The sequence below is a fragment of the Festucalex cinctus genome, chromosome 13, assembly GCF_051991245.1.
Source record: "Festucalex cinctus isolate MCC-2025b chromosome 13, RoL_Fcin_1.0, whole genome shotgun sequence".
NCBI classification, from domain to species: domain Eukaryota; kingdom Metazoa; phylum Chordata; class Actinopteri; order Syngnathiformes; family Syngnathidae; genus Festucalex; species Festucalex cinctus.
In genome coordinates this window covers 12697712-12717030 of record NC_135423.1, presented here as the reverse complement: position 1 = coordinate 12717030, position 19319 = coordinate 12697712, and the positions used below count along the sequence as shown (strand labels likewise).

General features: G+C 39.0%; 1 protein-coding gene across 3 annotated transcripts in view; it reads right to left on the bottom strand.

Annotated features, from left to right (window-relative positions):
* Positions 1-19319, bottom strand: part of slc8a2b (solute carrier family 8 member 2b) — a 66574-nt gene that overhangs the window by 40407 nt on the left and 6848 nt on the right. For 2 of the 3 annotated variants that reach the window (XM_077541182.1, XM_077541179.1), the window contains exon 2: positions 4889-4928. The exons of the other annotated variant lie outside the window; for it this stretch is intronic. The gene's annotated coding sequence lies outside the window, so the exon portion shown is untranslated. The remainder of the gene's footprint in view (positions 1-4888; positions 4929-19319) is intronic. 3 annotated transcript variants of the gene reach the window in all.

The window sequence follows — 19319 nt, the reverse complement described above, 5'->3', positions numbered from 1 at the left end:
CAAAAACAAAAACAACAAAGTCCAAAAGGGTAAACCCAGACAAGACGTGTAACAAAACCGGCAGCATGACATGAGGAAATGACAATGAATCGACACAGACAGAGGGGTGACAAGAGACAAAATACACACACATACTAACTGACACAATTAGACACAGCTGGGCAAGACACAAGTGGCAGAGGGTGCTGATTGGTTGACACATGAGGAAGGGCAGGCAAACACAGGTGGACATGACAACGCTTGACAAGACTATGGGGGCACACAAGGACAACTACGCAAAACACAGATCATAACTGAAACTAAGAAAACAAGGATAAAAGCAAACAAAATCCAAACTAACCCTAAACCATAACAGGGGGTCATTTGAAAAGTGACAATTTTGGCCTGATATCCCTGTGAGCACCGTTATATCTTCTATCTATATTTGTTGACTCGTTTGTGTTCAAATATCCGTTACTTAAAGGGCCATAACACTGCAACATTTCGATGCTAGCCTGTCAATGGTGTTTTGCATTGTTTTAGCATAATGCTAACAGACTTTTGTATAAGGCAATTTTGTGGTTGTTGTGTTCATGTTAATCTGCTTAGATGAATGTAAACTCCAAATGGGAATGTCAATAAACAGCTTCAAGCCTCTTTTTTTTTTTTGAAGAATTATTAAACTCGAGAGTGTAATTTCGCTTGGGCAACAAAGCAACTCGTGTCGGAGCAATACATACATGGAAATCCTTCATTTTGCCTCAGGAGGGGAAAAAACACGACATGGGGCATCCTCAGATCTCAATTGAGCTTTGATTTGAATCAAAACTAGATTGGAATGTGATATCTGCCAGTGTAAAAAGTGAGTGAATTCGAGCACTGCAGTGGAAACAACGGAAATCCTCTTTCATTTTGCATCCCTCCTTTTTGTGCCAGCGTCATTCCTTCACCCCCACCTCCCTATGGTCGCTCTGTAAACGTTATTTAGTGTGCGCCTGTCTGTGTGTCGAGCCATTCATCTCCCGCCAGCCGCCCTCAGTAATTACAATGGTCCCGCGTTCCCTCTCTGCCCTCATTAGTTTCCAGAACCAACACGGAAGCTGTGCGCTTGTGTGCGTCTTCATCGCTGTGCTTGATACGTGCGTGTGTGTTTGTGTGTGGCAATCAGCCCGCAGTCATTCGTATTTAGATGAGATTAGATAACCTGATTGGGGGATTTGCACTGATGGAAGCTTCTCTGTTGCACACACATAAGCGCACACACGTATTGGCCTACACACAGACAAACTAGAGACACTGGAGTCATTCTGATGCAAGAGGAGAAGATAAACACAGAAAAGTGGAAAAGGAGGGGGGTGAAGGAAGAAGTGGGAAAGAGCGTCTGTAGTAAAGTAGAACACAGAGGAGAGAGAAATGTCGGTTGTCTTTAGTGGATGTGGCACTACAACGGCTGCTTCAAACCAAAATGGCCGACTTCCTCTTTGTTTTCAGGCATATGGCTTCTTGAGATTATTTTGTGGATTGACTCTTGATATGTTGTCTTTATGGCTCAAATTTGATGGATTTGATGATCAAATCTCTCAGCAGTTTGTGAGGGATCCCTCGGAATGGCCCAATAGACCCTAAAATGGCTGCTTCAAAACAAATATGACGGTGGGCTTTTAGGCACGATTTTTCAGACTTTTTTGTTGGACTACCCATGATAAATAGACATCCATCCATCCATCCATTTTCTTAACCGCTTACTCCTCACAAGGGTTGCGGGGGGTGCTGGAGCCTATCCCAGCTGGCTTCGGGCAGTAGACGGGGTACACCAAGAACTGGTTGCCAGCCAATCGCAGGGCACACAGAGACGAACAACCATCCACACTCATAAGCACACCTACGGACAATTCGGAGCTCCCAATTAACCTGCCATGCATGTTTTTGGAATGTGGGAGGAGACCGGAGTACCCAGAGAAGACCCACGCAGGCACGGGGAAAACATGCAAACTGCACACAGAAAGGCCGAAGCCCGTACTTGATCTTACGTCCTCAGTACTGGGAGGTGGACGTGCTAACCACTCATTCACCGTGCCGTCGCCATGTTAGACATGTCTACTAAATTTTTAGAGCCAACAAAATGTATTGAATCACATTAGCAAGTGTACCTAACGAATTGTCTGCTACTCCATATATCTTAAATATATATTTATGAGTATGAGTGTGTGTTTGATCATAATGTGTAATCTTTGACAGATTACAGGGCTAATTGGTGTTAAAGACGAACATCTATATCATCTCTGCTCTTTATGACCTCATTAGTGTGTGAGTGTGTGTGCTAGCCAAATGCACAAATGGCCCAAAACATTTTAGACTATCTCCGAGCGCAAGCGTATCATGCACGAGCATGTGAGACGATGGCCGCCAATTAAATCCTTGTTATGGAAATGCCGCGTGTGCGCATGAACATGTGAGTACATGTGCGCGCGTGTGCACGGACATCTCCCCTCTGGCCTTCTCCCGGGAAGCCAATTAGGAGGCAGCAGCCCCACACTCCGCCCATCACTGTATCCGGGCAGGAATCATCAGAGACATAACGTTTACGCATCGCTGTCGCCGTGACGATGCCAGGGTGCAGCATGCAGGATGCATCGATGAGGATTATTAACCTCTAAGAGATGCTTAAACTTTTGCACCACTTGCCCGCCTTGAACACACACCCACTTGCTCCTCTTGCAATAAGCAACTTCATTGACATGATTATCTCCTTGATCCACTTGCAATTAACAATTTGACTGCCACTACATTAACTGGCTGTGCGTTTTTCACCACCACCGCTTGCCCACCTTGCACAAACTGGATATCGCTCTGCTTGCGCACCGCTTGCCTACTTTGAATGCAACCACTTGCTCCACTTGCACTAAATCAACATGTGGTTTGCTCAATTCATTATCAGGTTATGCTCATCTATCTTCTGCATCACACACGCCGACTTGTTCCACTTGTAATGCTGCTCGAGAAAACCTGGGATGGACATGACATCATCTGTTTAGACGGGATTGTCTGTAACCTCATCAGTCCCTTGCAATGCAGAAATCCCAACATAACATATTGATTTTTCCAGCGCTTGAAAGGAGCCGCGTACCGACGCAGCTCAAGGTAGAGTTAAATCTAATAGTAAAAAATGCGCTACTAGAGGATGATGGAGTCATGACGTACAAGGCAGTACAAGCCTAATAATCGAAATTAATACACCCGTTTTCCACAGAAAAGCAAGAGAGGGGCTTTATTAGCTACTCAAAACAGCGAGTAATAACCATTAGGCGATTACTATTATTATAATTATTAGGCGAGAGTGCAAGCCAAACGACTGCTCTGGGAGATCTAGTTGTTTTAGAATTCTAGTTGTGCTAGTGTTAATTTAGAGGTGGGCGGATCGATCCGAATATCGATATCATCGATACCAAGTCGGTATCGATATCGGATCGATACTGGCACTAAAATATTGATCTAGTAGTTTAGTTTCAGTTTGGCTCTTTTTAGCACTGCTACAGTTTGGTCAAACAAATAACGGGCATGTCACAGTCGTGTGTTTTGATCGTGTGCCATCACGTGACTTAGCATGTCATTTTTGTAGCAGATTGCATGAACACATGCAGGATTGTACTTGAAAAATATTTTTTTTGTAAGTTGTTTTATGTTTTATATTTGCTGTTGCATGATAATTTTTAACATCTTGTTTATTTAGGTTGAAAAAGAAGTGATGAAGGTAGCACTTTTAGTTATTTTTTGTAGTTTCTGAACCATGTATGATAAAGTATTTGGTTAAATTTCTTTTTATATGATCACTTTGTGCACTTTAAGAACATTTAAAAATTTATTTTGTCATGTTGAAATGTTTCTGGGGGGGAAAACATTGATAAAGTATTTTCTATTTATCAATTAACTTTGTCCTAATTTTGTCCTTTAAAAAAAAGAAAAAGAAACAACACAAAAACACTTAAAGGTTGAAATTTGATTGTGAATAAGCAATTTGATGATACAGCTACCTTATTTATTTATTTATTTATTTATATACTATAATCTTCAAAAGGTATCGATATCGGCGATACTGGCCCCTTATTTACTTGGTATCGGACCGATACCAAAACTTGCAGTATTGCACACCACTAGCTTTCACTCACAGGAGTGATTTTATAGCACCCTGCAGGTGAATTATTGATCAAACTTCAAAATATTCCGGTGAGGCCGAGTTGTTGATGCTATGACGCCATGCTGCTCGTTAACGCTAAAATCAGGCATGACATGATTGGGTGGCGGCACTCAGGATGACGTCAAAGTAGCTAACGAGGTATGAGATGTAATCGCACTGGGAAATAAACAGAAACGTTGCAACCAATTGGACGTGATTGATGAGACCGGTGCGTGTGCAGGAAAGCAGGAAAATGTTGACAGGAAAGCAAATGTCTGCCCAGATACAATGTAAATACTGCACTGTATTTTAGTATACAGTTTTCTTTTAGCATATCTACCTTATTCCTGAGGGCTCTCATGTAGAAACAATTATTGGCGCGACTTCTGCAGCAGCAGTGAGCCATTTGTTACAACAACTTTTGTACGTGTGCTTCTTTCAATTTGTGGACAAAAAGCCCACGGAGCAAACGTGCATCGAATTACATCAGTAGTACTGATATGGTTCAGTGCTTTTCAGATTACTCATTGGCTCATCATCTGAAGTTCATAAAGTAGCAAAATATGCAACTGTGCGTTATCCTTGCCCACTTTTTAATGTCATCCTCTTTCCTCGCTGCACGCGCAAAACCACATATTGCGAACCTTGCGCAATAACCAACTACCTGTATATCCACATACATGCAAAACATAAATGCCAATTTTTCCATTCACATCCATTAATCCATTAACTTACCCGACTCAAACTCATGGGGGTGCACGAGACTTCAGCTTCCCTGAAACCAAAATACAGAAATCCAATTACGATTATGTTTGAACTCTTTTAACATGATTATGTCATTTTATCACGATGACATGTGACAGGACACAGCCCCCCCTGCGGGAAGATGATTAGGCCTGTGTGAGTGTGATCGTTTGCTTTGGTCTATCTCCAACTTGTCATCCTTTAACACACTCTAAATTGCATCGACGCTCATTTGAAATTCACCAACCTTGATGTGTGTTTCAATTTAGCACATGTGATAATGTGTGGGCGGGTCCCCAAAGAGGCCAACCGTAACAATGGATGAAAATGCTCATGCTCAAAATGGAGAAGTCAACGTGTGTGGAATGCCACTGCACACCTCTTGACCATATAACTGTGTGTGCGTGTGTTGTTATGCAAACAACATGATTTTAAATGAAACTTAAATAGAATTAAGCAGGCCAGCGAGACAGAATGTGTTGTGCTTTGCTCTCATTTACCTTGTCATGCCTTATTATTACGCGACTGTGAGCACAAATACAAATACACACATACAGTAAGTAGTACAGCCGCATGAAGTCACACATACATGAAAAAAATTAGTCTGACAGCATTTTCAAACGTTTCTGCCTGTTTATGTGAGTTGTTAAGCTAACATCCATTTTTATCCTCTGAAGACAAGCAACACCCGAGGAAACATCACACCGACATCAAAATCGCACAGACCAGAAGCGACGATACAAACTGTACCAAAGGGACCTGTAGAAATTAAAATGTATTTCAAGGCGCAATGCAGATTGCCTTTATACAGTATTGAGGACTGCTATATGGGCAAAAGTATTGAGACGCTTCATATTTTGAAGTTTAAATATCTAAAAACAAAAGAAGGTAAACGTGCAATATTTTTAATTTTTAAATTGGCACGTCTACAAATGAAGGCATTAAGATATGCCTGTTTTAAAGAAAATTTGAGTTTTTTTAAACTTACTTAAAAAGAAATTAACCTTAATTTGGTTACTTTTGGATGTTTTGATGTGATAATTTTAAAATTAATTGTAATAACTTAATTGTAAAATTAATTTTAAAATTGTGATTAATTGTGACGTGATCATTTTCAGATTCGTTTTTGAACACATATGTTAAATATATTCACCATGCAGTGTCACAAAAGTGCTAAAAAGGTGGTAGAAAGTTCTAAATCCAAACCCCAAATACATCCATTCTCATGACTTGACTTGACTTGACTCTGAATGAATACAACTCTTCTTAAGCTACGAATGTCTGCGGTATACTAACTTTAATGTTGAATGTGTACGAGAGAGAGAGAGAGAGAGAGAGAGAGAGAGAGAGAGAGAGATATGCATCAGAATTTACAGAAACATTGCAGAGGACATTTGTGTGTTTGATAGGAAAGAACAACGGAGAACAAGAATGTGTCTCATGACTTCTGTTCATAAAACATCTCTGTGCTCCAAAGTGTTGAGGATGGAGCGGTTGTTGTAGGGGCGAGTTGAGCATTGGTTGATAGGGGTGCCTTGTTAAAGGGACGCACGCGTATAGCGACAGAGCAATCGAAGAAGCGCTGATAGGAGAAAGAATGAGCTGTCAGGCGCCATTATGGCCGAGCACGGGCTTGCTTGCCGTGCTCGAGTAGCAGCAGAAAGGAAAAGCGTAAAAGGATAAAATAAATGAAAGTGTCAGTTTGTTACAGTTGTTGTAAAGTTGTAATGTTGCAGTATAAAAGAGACAGAGGGACGTGTCTGGTTGTAAGCGGCTGGGAATTATTGGAAGATGATTAATGAAGGTGCCACAGCCAATCAGGAGGCTCCTTACAAGTCACACGATGCTCCTCTTAACTTATATCGTTTCTCTGCCATCATCCATCTCTTTGTCATTCATCCATCCATTATCTCTCCATTATCCATCTATCATCTACTGAGGAGAGAAAGAAAACGATTCACAATGACGTCCACACAAGCTTCTGTTTTAGCGCCATTAATTGCGTAATGATTGGATCTACAATCGAGGCTAAAGCACCGATTTTCACGTTGACTTAAATGAAGACTGATTTTAACGAAGCCACGTTAGCAGCGCGTGAGTAACGCTGATTTACTCTTGCTTTCTGAGCATGAGATAATTGCGCAAAATGCCATCAAAGCACGCAGAGGTGAATCATTTGCATAATGATGGGTTCGCTGACAGTTGAAAGCAGGAGCAAAATCATATGAAAACTACGTTTTATATACTATAGCAGGATTTATCGATTTTTTTTTTTATCCGCCCCATCTAAATTTGACAGAATGAAATTTAACATTCAGAACCCAAATTATTAAAACATAGCACCATAATGTCAACACATTTAATTTTTTTTTTTTTTAGTACATTTTGTAACCTATTTTTATTTATTTATTTTTTTCCTCTGAATGTTAACTACTGTTTCTTGATGCTTATGTGTTGTCTTTCCTCGTGTAAAGCACATTGAGTTGCCTTGTGTATGAAATGTGCTATACAAATAAACTTGCCTTGCCTTGCCTTGCCTTAATTCAGCTCTAAAGTTACACCTACCCTAAACCTACTATAGCCTAACCCTAAACGCTTTTACCTAAATCTCCCTCGAAACTTGGTCTGTCCCTAAAATGACCTAAGCCATAACGCTACAGCCTGCTCCAAGCATTAACAAGATAGCTGAAAACTAAACCAGAATAGACCTGATGGATGCTAGGCAAATATTCAACAACTTGATGAAAAAAGTAAGTCAAAGTAAATCAAGTCCTGAGTGACAGACCAGAAGGCACTCGTTCTGGCAGCTGCCCCGCAAGGGAAAAAGTTCCTGAAGCTGACGGATGACTTCCCAAAGTACAAATCAAAGCACGCTTCCCTCGGAGACCTGCCACCGGGGTTACAAGCATCTGAACCAGTCCATCACCTTGTGAGGTGAAGCCAGTGAAGGGGAAAAAACACGAGGATGAAGAGCATGATGAGCATCAGAGATCAGGGGGTGACAGGAACAACACACACACACAAAGATAGAAGATGTCTGTTGTGAGGGCCTGATGAGAAAGTGATGGACGATAAAGGAAGGCTTCAATAAATCTTTCAGCTTGTATCCGAATGTGTGCGTATGTGAGCTAAAGCCTCAAGACATACATGACAAAGTGAAATTATATGGAAGTGACGCCACACGATTACTAAAAGGTGGAATTCGGCACAGTGTGACGAATGGTCTAGCTAGCTAAACAGGCAAACTCAGAGGCAACCATTTTGAAAATCATCTGTGGGGTGGCACAGTGGAAGGAATATCCTCATGGTCTGACACGTTGACAGTACTCTATATAAGTCAAAAACATTTTTAAATGTTTTTATTTTCTTTCCTGGTGGCACGTTGGGACATGCTACTTATGCCACATGCTAACAACTTGCTAGCATGTGTGGCTCGAACTCATAGCCAACGCTTCGAGTTTGAATCTCAGCTGGGGTCTTTTGCTGCATTCGAGGAAAGTGGGAAGTTGCACTTTTCCGACTTCAAACCAGGAAATTTGTACGGGAATGCCGACTACAATGTGACCTCACTCTATATTGGCGACCCCTTTGGAAACGCAGAACGTGAATGGTAAAACACAATTTGAGCATAAAACTAGATAGCTTTCTTCATTCATAAATATTTAACATAACGTCACGTAACACAACGTACGTGACAGTATGCCACTATCTCCCTGCATGAAATTATACAGTGAACTACTGAACTGCAGGGAATGCTTATGAAACTAGACAATTCTGGAGAAATTGTGTGGGAATGCTGAAAGCTAAATGCTAATAGCTGATTGCTAATATTTGAATGCATGTGGAATGCTTATGAAGTAAATTGAGAGATAAATTATGAAATGATAACCTCCTGGTTACTGGACAATGCACTTTACCAACTGTACTACTGAGCAATGTAAGACACATAATGATAATGGTAATGATAAGTTATATGTATAGAAGTGGGTGTGGAAAGTGATACATAGAAAAAGTTCAATGTCTGTCCCATTGAAAATGAATGGGGAAAGGTTGATTTTAAACGTTAAATTGTGCAAATACTGTAAGTAATGTGGAATCAGACGATATATACTCCGGGAAGCGTCAATTTTTGAAGCTAGTTGAAATTTGAACAGTGTAAATTGGAAGTATTATGTGAGAGTTATTATGTGGCAAAAAAAAGTGTGGAGAATAAAAATCACAATAACATATGTGGGAATGTTTCAGCATTCCCACAATAAGATAATTACAATAAGTGAAGCAAAATTGCGACAAGTTTGCTGGAGGTCAAAATGTGTTTTGAGGACCAAAATAAAAAAAAACAAAAAACAAAAAAAAAACACTTCATCACTATCTGCCATTTTGGTTCTCTCCTTTCACCTCGAACGCTTTCAGGTCGGAACTGCTAGCTGAGATAAATCCGACTTTCGACCATCCTCGAATGCATCATTCCTGTGTGGAGTTAGCATGTTCTCCCCCTCGACCTGCAACACAGCATGTGTTGCTAGCTGTTCTTGAATGCAGCTGGGTGGAGACGCCGTGTGTGTGTGTGAACGCTTGCGTGCATTTGTTTTTGCTACACGATGAGGCCCGTATTCCTGTTCAACTCCCGTTGGGGGACTGACTTGTCCTTGTGGGAACATTTTGGTGGGAACCACAAGTTCAGACCTCTTTTTGAGGGTCAAGACTTGGTTTTAGAGTTTAGGTTTGAATTGGAATTTGGTTGGGGTTAGGGTAAGGGTTAGGATTAAGCAATCAGTTGAGATGGTTGTTGGGGTAAAAGGCTCGGAAATACATTATGTCAATGAGATGTCCCCACTAGAAATGTAGACCTAACGTATGTATGTGTGTGGCTTTGTTTGTTATTTTAGTCCAGGTGGTCTCACAGCAGGTACACACTTGATCATAATGTTCTCATTGCGTCATTCACCCGTACAGATTTACAGGTCACATCACTCTCTCTCACACACACATATACAGCAAATTCACACAGTATTGCAATTCATTTGTTTGTGGAGCTCATTCAGCGTTTCATCTACTTTTAAACACAGCCAATAAACTGCCAAACTACTGTAGGTCAATAAAAATCTTGATGAATCTTTGTGGAAAACAAGTGAGTGGAAGTTTGAATAATTAAGTTGCTAGCTCTTTTTTTGGTTTGTTTATGTCCCTCTCACACACACACAGGACGTTTGGCCAAGTGCTGACCTTGTGGAGTTAACTTACTAGAGTTTGTGTTTTACAGTAAACTAAGCAGTTTCACAATTTATTGTCACCAATCTGGGGAATATAAATGACTGCTTCCAAACAAAATGGCAGATTTTCAGTGTCGCTTGTCTTTGTGAGACTTTTGGTTTTTGTACTTATGATAGAAATGTCTATAAAATTCCATGTTGCTTAGTCAAACGAATTTTGAGGGCTGAATTTGGAAAAGATTCATGATCTAACTTATTAGAGTTTTATGCTTTACGGTGAATCACCAAATTTCAATGCAATGCTTCACCCACACACAATGAAGAATTCACAATCAAATCGCTTAAAACAGGGGTGTCAAACATACGGCCCGCGGGCCGGATCAGGCCCACAAAGGGATTTAATCCGGCCCGCGAGATGATTTTTTAAAGTAAAAAAAGATAAATTAAAAATTGTAACGTCGGACTAATTAATTAGCCGGCCACAATCAAAACATATAGATTTGTAATTTCACAAGCAGTCCTCAGATGAGCAATACAACTTGTACAGGGAATTGTTCTGGATGTCATTTTACACACAACTTTAAGGTATGTTTTATTATTATTATTACTATTATTATTATTATTATTATTATTATTCCATTTTTTTTTTTTTTTTTGAATCATAGACCGACAAACGTGCTAAACACACAAAAAAAATTCAATTAGTAATAAGGATTAGTTAGTGTCCTTTTAACGTCATTAACTGTGCCACACAACGCATTCTGGGAACAATTAAATGCGAAACTGGTGGATTTAACACGTCCGGAACGTATACCGGTAAAGTGTTGGTACGTTCCATTTGCATTTGTATTATTTTTCGGAACAATATGATTACAATTGAGCTCCGGAATTTAGGGCTGGTCCACGAAAATCTGCGTATAAATGACGACAATCGTTTTTAAGTTATATACCGTTATTTTACCGATGCGGCCCACTTAGGAATATATTTTCCTCCATGCGGCCCCTGAGCTCTGAGCTAACATGAGTTTGACAACCCTGGCTTAAAATGGTGACTACTCAAGAGTTGCATGCTCGTACTGTTATCAGTCTGAAAAAAACATTTAGAATCATGCTGACAAGTTTGTTTTTGAGGAACATCTGTCAAGGACAAAATGGCTGCCGCTTTCTTTGTGACCTTTCAGCTTCTTGACTTGTGATGATGAATGACACACCTACCAGATTTCATGTCGTTAAATCAAACAAGCTTTGAGGGCTGAATTTCCCAAAACCAAAAAATCAGGGGCGCTACTGCAGTTTGACCCACATACAACTTCTTCTACACAAACATCGTTGTTGTTTTTTTACACTACAGTCGAACAAGTACAGTACAATGTTAACTTTCAATGACAGTCATGTCATGTTGTTGGGCGATCAGCCGTAAACGTGGACAAGAGGTGAGTGGGCAAACGTTCATGTGTGCGTACGTGCATCGGGTCTTAGAGGGAGCTGCAGCATGCTCATCGCCCGGGCGACCGCCACCCCCGGGGGATGATGCGGCGTGATGCAAGACGATGTGTCTCTCACACACACACACACACACACACACACACGAGCACTGTTGCCACTTTAATACAATGATGCTGGCTAACATTATGGAAGAGAAAGAACAGACACTGCAGGAATACATCTGGCAACACGCTTCACAAATCATAATGTGGTAAAGAGAAGATAAAATAGTCGAATCCTGTTGTGCATGGTGATGATTATCATGGAAATTGGAGCTGTCACATTCATCATATGACGCACTGTACTGTGCTGTGGTCTATTTATCAGACTTTGCGGATTATTTTGAGTCATTCTTTTTATGTCTATTTGGTGATTATCTTGAATAAATGGTGAGAGGAGCAATGGCACTTATGTGGCTATGTATTAATGAGTGTTTTGTGAACTTCTTTGCCTGTGGATTATTCTAGTTGTTCTGTGTATTTCTATTGTGCTCTACACAAAGATGGCTTAGGCCAGGGGTCAGCAATCTTTACTGTCAAAACAGCCGTTTTAGGTCAAATAAATAACAAAAAAAAAATTGTCTAGTGCTGCAAAGCATTTGAACATTATGATGAACGAAGCAGTGTGTTAGTGTTAGTCTAATCTATTCCTGAGGCCCCAAGTTCCAATTTAAGCTGCACCAGAACAGAAAAAATATGTATCATCCAATACTCTGAGACTTATTTCCTTCAACCTTACATTTTTGGATTTTTTTCTTTGTTTGTAATTTTTCATACATGTTTACACTTTACTGCCTTTCTGTCAAAATTTTGACATTTTTGGCAATATTATGGACAAGTGGTAATTTTCTGCCTCTCTGTCTTGCTCGCTCCTTTTGTGGACATTTTATGGCATTTTTTTATTTTATTTTTTAAACTTTTTTTCCCAATGCCTTTTTTGCTGTAAATTTTCTGGCATTTTTGGCATTTTCGTGGACATTTTATGTAAATTTTTCAGGATTTCTTCTTTTGTTTTTTGGACATTTTATTGTGACTGTTTGAATGTCTTCTTTTTTGCAATTCCCCGAGATTTTTGGGCAATTTCGTGAACATTTTATACTCATTTTCTGCTTTTCCTCTTTTTGGACATTGTATGGTCACTTTTTGGACATTTCTAGGTTATTTTTATTTTATTTTTTTTGTCTACCTTTGGCCTCTTTCTTCTAACAACTTAAAAATGTGATAAACTCACATTTTTTAATATTTAATTATTCATTTTATTTAATCATTAATTCCTTTAAAGAATACATTATACTATCTAATATATATATATATTATATATTATATAATAATATATATATATTATATTATATATATATATATATATATATATATATATATATATATATATATATATATATATATATATATATATATTCATATACATAAAAAAAATATATGAATTTCTTCTAATTTTCTAGCGATCCACATGTAGCCACAGAAGAGGGACCAAAGAGCCAAATGTGGCTCCAGAGCCACAGGTTGCAGAACCCTGAACTAGATGGACGAAATGATGTTTTCTTGGACTAAAATAAACTCTAAAATGCTAAAAAAAAAAAAAAACAGGATATGGTTGACAAAATATGACTAAACCTAACAAGCGTGATTGAAACTGGACTAAAACTGAGACTAAATTTAATAATGGCTGATAAAATTAACACTATCTGCTTCTTCCTTAACAATCGCTCCATGTTGTTCGTGATTTCATGAAAAAAAAAGAAAAAAAAAAGGAAAAATACAGCACAGCATAAATGGAACCTCAAAATGTTTCCTGATAAGAACACCAGGGACCTTTATTAGATCAAGCGCAACATGCCTACAATCTGTTTGAGTGAACATGCAATTTAATACCCGCTGTTTGGGACCTTAGTAAATCGGGCCCCTGGTGCCAAGTGGGCCCAAACATAGCACATGCGGTCTTGCGTGACTCCACCCTAAGAGAGGTCCCAATTCGTACCACTTGTCTGAGCTCAGCCCACCGCGGCTCACCGAGGGCAACGGCAAAAATCGCTCATCTTAATTGAGCAGGCTTTCCTTTTACTCCTGCGTGTCTGACTGGCCCCCAGCCGGCCAGCAGATTGACTCATGAATCCACCGCTGACACCACCACCTCTCTCTTCTCTCTCTCTTTCTTTTTTTTTTTGTCTTTCTCCTTCTGTCGCCCTCGCTGAAGATGCTCCAAATTTGCTCTGAGAGAGAATAACGAGCAATTTAAAATGGAGCTCAACGTTGTGACACGCTGACAGGTCGACTCGATGAGGAAGCGAGAGCAAGCCGACCCGGATGCGCGGGGCTGACACGAGCAATGAAAAGATCTTCGCACACATAAAAACACACACATGCGCACGCACGCTTTCACACATTCTATTGCATATTTTTAGAAGCCTTCCTTCAAAAAGTTTTCCATCTAACAAACTAAGTCTTCGCTGCAAGAAAACTGAGCTAGAATACTGCAAATAGTACCCTGGAGGACCACTATTTACTCAACTGCAGATGGGCTAGGCCTTTTATAATACTTATAAACAACAACAAGAAAAAAAAACTAGACGAAGTGCAATTTCTGGAGAAATTGCATGTCATGACTAGGGTCATGCAAGTGTTATGTTGGGTCATGACCGTGAGGTCAAGTGTCTGTTTTGAACTGATGTAATCGGCATCTAGTTTCAACTGGTAATATACGCTATGTGATGTCAGAAGCTATGTGATGTCAGGAATCTTTAATCTCTTTATCTAGTCAACAGCCAATCAGATAATTCCATGTCAGTCCTACTACCCACATGTCTAGCCACAACCAATCAGATCGATTCAATGTCTATATAAGCTGTCTAAGAATTGTGTGTTTTTGTTGGATTATTACCTCTGTTCCTCTGTGCAACCCCATGGCCAATGTTAGCTTAGCGTCTCATGATTCTTGATACCTTCTCGTTGTTTGTCGTCTACTCAAGTTTGTTCTACGCCTCTCGATGTTATGCGAATGAAGTGTTAAAAATCTTATTTGTGTCTGCGCTTTGGGATGCAACCTCAGAACATAACATTGTGTGGGAATGCTGAAAGCTGAATGCTAGGATTTGAATGCATGTGGAATGCTTATGAAGTAAATTGAGAGATAAATTATTAAATTATAAAAATCAGTGTAAGACACCTGGTAATGATGATAAGTTATATGTATGGAAGTGATACTTCAATGTCTGTCCCATTGAAGATGAATAGAGAAAAGTTGATATTACAAGTTAAATTGTGCAAATACTGTAAGTAATGTGGAATCAGACAATACAAACCCCGGGAGGCGTGAATTAATTTTTTAAGCAAGTTGAAATTTGAACAGTGTAAATTGGAAGTATTATGTGGGAGTTGTTACACGGCAAAAAAGTGTGGAAAATAAAAATCACAATAACATATGTGGAGGTTGCTTCAGCATTCCCACAAAAACAAAAAACAAAAACAACAAAACAAAAAAAAAGACACTAGGTTGGTCCAAACAAACTGGCTGAGCTGGATTACTTTTACACAAGGTTGTGTTAGTTATTTTGATCTAGCAGATTGGATTGGATTTGACTGGATTTGGAGTGACCATGTGACTCGCTTGGTGCCATTGTTCTGGTTAGCAAAGGAGTTCAAATGGGCTCATGAACAACATTTTTTCAAATGTTTTTCCAGCAACTCAATCAAACCCTTCTTGGAAAAACAACCGGTGCATTCACGAAAACTGGGAAAGGTCAAATCTGGACGCACAATTTGTGGTAGTATCACCTATCAGAATCAACGTCGTCTAAATATCATCTTTAGTACTCGTGCCGGAATGCAGTACTTTGCTTCATGCAAGAATGTAGTTTAGGTGACTGACTTGGTGCTGCTGTTTTGGTTTGCAAATGAGTTCAAGGTCTATGGACACACAACATTGTGGAATGACCACTGAGTCCGAATTGACGTGCTTCTGTAGATTCTGCTGTTTTGGTTAGCAAGGAAGTCCCTACGGTCTAAGTAGTGAACTCTTAAAAGCGTGCAGCAGGATTGTTTATAACAAGCGCAAAGACTCCACATTTCCATACATCTGAGAGACTGCTGTGCTGCTGTTTTGGTTAGCAACAGCAGTCCAGTGGGCTCAGCAGTTAACTCTAATAGTTTCCATGAACTGTGACAGTTAGTACCTGTCGGCGTTAAATTGAGAAAGGCGTGCATTTATTTGATGGAACTAATAGGGGGTCAGCAGCACCTATTAGAGGGACTGCTGTTTGGGTTAGCAACTGAGCCCGACTCCAAATGGGCGTTGTAGTTAACACTGTTAACCTGTTCACGAACATTTATTCTTTCGGAAGAGGGAGTCATCGCTCCCACTTTCCGGCTAATTGGAAAGCAGGATGGCTACAAGGCAGCAGAGATAACGACTCGTGCATCATTATGGGATGGAAGTGGAGTGTTACACATGGAAAAGAATTCAATCAGTGCACACATACACGCACACAGCCAAATTAATCCTTGGCTTTAAATAAAGCCCGCAATTTGCTGGATAAAAACCATGTTGGTGGTTTAGTGAAAGTGGCGGTGGAATTACACGATCCTCTTTACCGCAATGACTTCTCGGCCTCCATTCATCATCCTTTTATTCCACTGAGTGTGTATTATTTGATTCATTTTTGATTGTTTTTGTCGTAGCTCAGCTCTATCCCGAGGGAATTCTCCAAGCTAACCCACAAACCACAGCATTATTTTGCACATTTAAAAAGTAAATGATTAAATCATGTTGACATGCAAATTGATTTGCAACGCCATGCATAGTAATTGTGCCTTAGTAGCATAGAATTAGCTTTTGGGCTAACAAACATTATTTTACCGCCACTTGCTGTCGACAGAAAATGACATCACAGTTGCTCAGGTAACGACCAATCACGTCACGACTCACCTGTTTTCTGGATTTGATCACGTGACATTCACAAGCTGAGCCCTTTATAGGCACTGTGATGTCATTTTCAGTTGACAGCAAAAGTGGCAAAATGGCCGTCCACTTAGATTGATATGGGCAGATTAATCTTATTCAACAAACACAAAATTAAATGAATGTTGAGTTTAGACGTGCAATTCAATGGATTGCTGCCCAAAAAAAGTAAAAAATCCAATAATATTTTACCGTCATCACGAAATACATTTTAAAGAATACTAATACAGTAGATCTTTGAATTCAACGAAGAGCTGCTGGGATTTCTTTTTTTTTTAAAGAATATAAGAAAAGAAAAAAAGATGAAAAACATTTTAAAGAATAGTAATATATAACATTAAATTTAAGTTAAGTAGAAAAAAAACATTAAAAATTTAAAATAAAATTAAATAAAAAAAGAAAAAGTAGTTCAAGTTGAAACAATATAATGATGGTAACAAATATATAAAAAAAAAAAATATTGTATATAAATACAGTACTGTATATTACAAACTGTATTATATTTAAATATATTACAAAACATGAAAATGTATTTATGAAAATTTATTTAAATGGGCACAATTTTTTAAATTATAAAAAGTATCATTAACCATATGCTCCGCTCTGATTGGTTAGCATTGCTAAGCAGTTGGCCAGTGGGGTTCAACTGTTTATAAACAGCTGAACCCTTTTGGCATTATGGCTTCAATAATTTGAGTTTCTTCTTTTATGATCGTTATCGGTGTAGTTTATGTAGATGCGTATTGTGTCACCTTTAGCGACAGACACGCAAAATGCCAAACACGGCCTCTAATGCTCCATTTCAGTTGAGCAAGGCGCATCATCGGCAGCCGTAAAAAGTCCATCTGGCCCCCAGTTGGACGCTTCACTGACTCATGATCGGATACGAATCTGAATCTGCTGCAGCGAAGTCACACTGGATGTGTTGTTCGCAGCTGGATGCGATTCTTGCCAAATGTTTGGGACAGCATGCGTGATCGGATATGCAAATGAGCACAAAGGCGGCAAAGTTGCATTTTAGCCATTACAGTGGACACAGCTATTCAACAGTTTTCTTTTATTGATATGATGCCACTTTGACATCAAAACTCAGACTGTACATGTAGAAGAAACACTGAGTTTGAATAGCGTCGTGACAAAAAGACATTTACATTTTTTAGACTCGCTAATGACTTCCTGTTGTTATTTACAAACCTGTGATGGCCAACAAACAAAGACGTCTCTCTTCTTTTGACCTCCCCACCTCAGTCACTGACATTCACCTTCGCGGCGGCGGCTGCGCTTGCTGATAGCATGCTGATGTTAACGAGCGTTATCAGCGAGCAACAGACAGACACGCTCGCCAACTAGACATAAATTACATCACGTCTACTCGAGTGCACATCTTCAGCTGACTTTTCAATCAATTGTCATCTTTTCACACAACTAAAATCATCATGTCATCTCTGACAAACTATAGTAGGACCTCTGCCAAAGCACAGCAGTCGACAATCGTTTATTGGATCGGCACCGAGGCTCCAAATTGCTCCAAACCACACTTTCATCTTTCATGGTGGAGTCACGTGATGATGAAACGAGCTTGCTGTTATGCAACAATCGCCAGAGGCTCGTAAGTGAGCAGCAACATCCAACAACACACACGCACCAATACAATGTCAACAACATTTGCATGGATGCAGCATAAAGACGTCTTATATAAGTAACTCACTTATACTTGGATGCAAATATCCACACTGCATGTGGCTGCAGGAAGATGGTTTAATGAGAAGCTGGTGGGAGATCAAAGATTAGGTCATTTCAAATTCAAAGTGAGATTAAGGGGACATGTGCAATTTTTAAAAATTCGATTCCGAGGTTTCTTAATAAAATGTCAACATTGTTTGGTCAACATCCTCAAAGGAGGAAGAGATACTGAATATGCTCTGGTTGAAAGTACTGTACTGTATTCATTTTTGAGGGGGCGCTTCTGTCTCATTCAAATACAAACAAACAATAGAAAAAAAGATGAATGTATTTTTTTCATTCATAAAAAAGGTAAATCTGTTACATGAATAAAAGAATTACTTTAAAATAATTTAAAATTAAAACATTTAGATGATTAAATGAAATGCTTTATTAAAACATTTTTTTTAGTTTAAATAAAAATCAATTTCATTTTAAAAATCGCTAGGGCATTGTGACAAAGCCAGGGCTGCACAGTGATGCCATCAAAAAAAAAAAAAAAAAACAACTAGCAAGAACTCAATGGTGTTATTGGAGACTGAGAATGTGTGATGCTTGTGAGAAGTCTGTCCCACCCCAATAAAGCAAGAGCCAAAAAAAGTCATACAGTATTTATGTATTATGCCCCCACTAAACTGGAAGTCAACAAATGCGGAGAACAAATTTCAGCCCACTTTAGGGTGGGTCTGACCATCCAGTGGTTATATGTATTCATTTATTAATGTAACAGATCTTATTTTATTTAAAGTGTTTTTTCTACATTTTATATTTATTTGATCCATTATAAATTATTTTATATAACTGTCAGAATAATTCATTTTATTTTCATATTTATTGATTAATTTTTTTTTAAATATCTCATTCATTTAAAAATAAATTTTCATTGTTTTTTTTAATTACATTTTTCATGAATGAAACTATACTTTCCCCCCATTGTTTGTCCACATTATAATGTTTTTAATTAGGCTCCTGCGCTTTAATTTAAGAAGACGTGTAGCCTTAACTGTGCCACAGAAGAGCAGATGAAGATG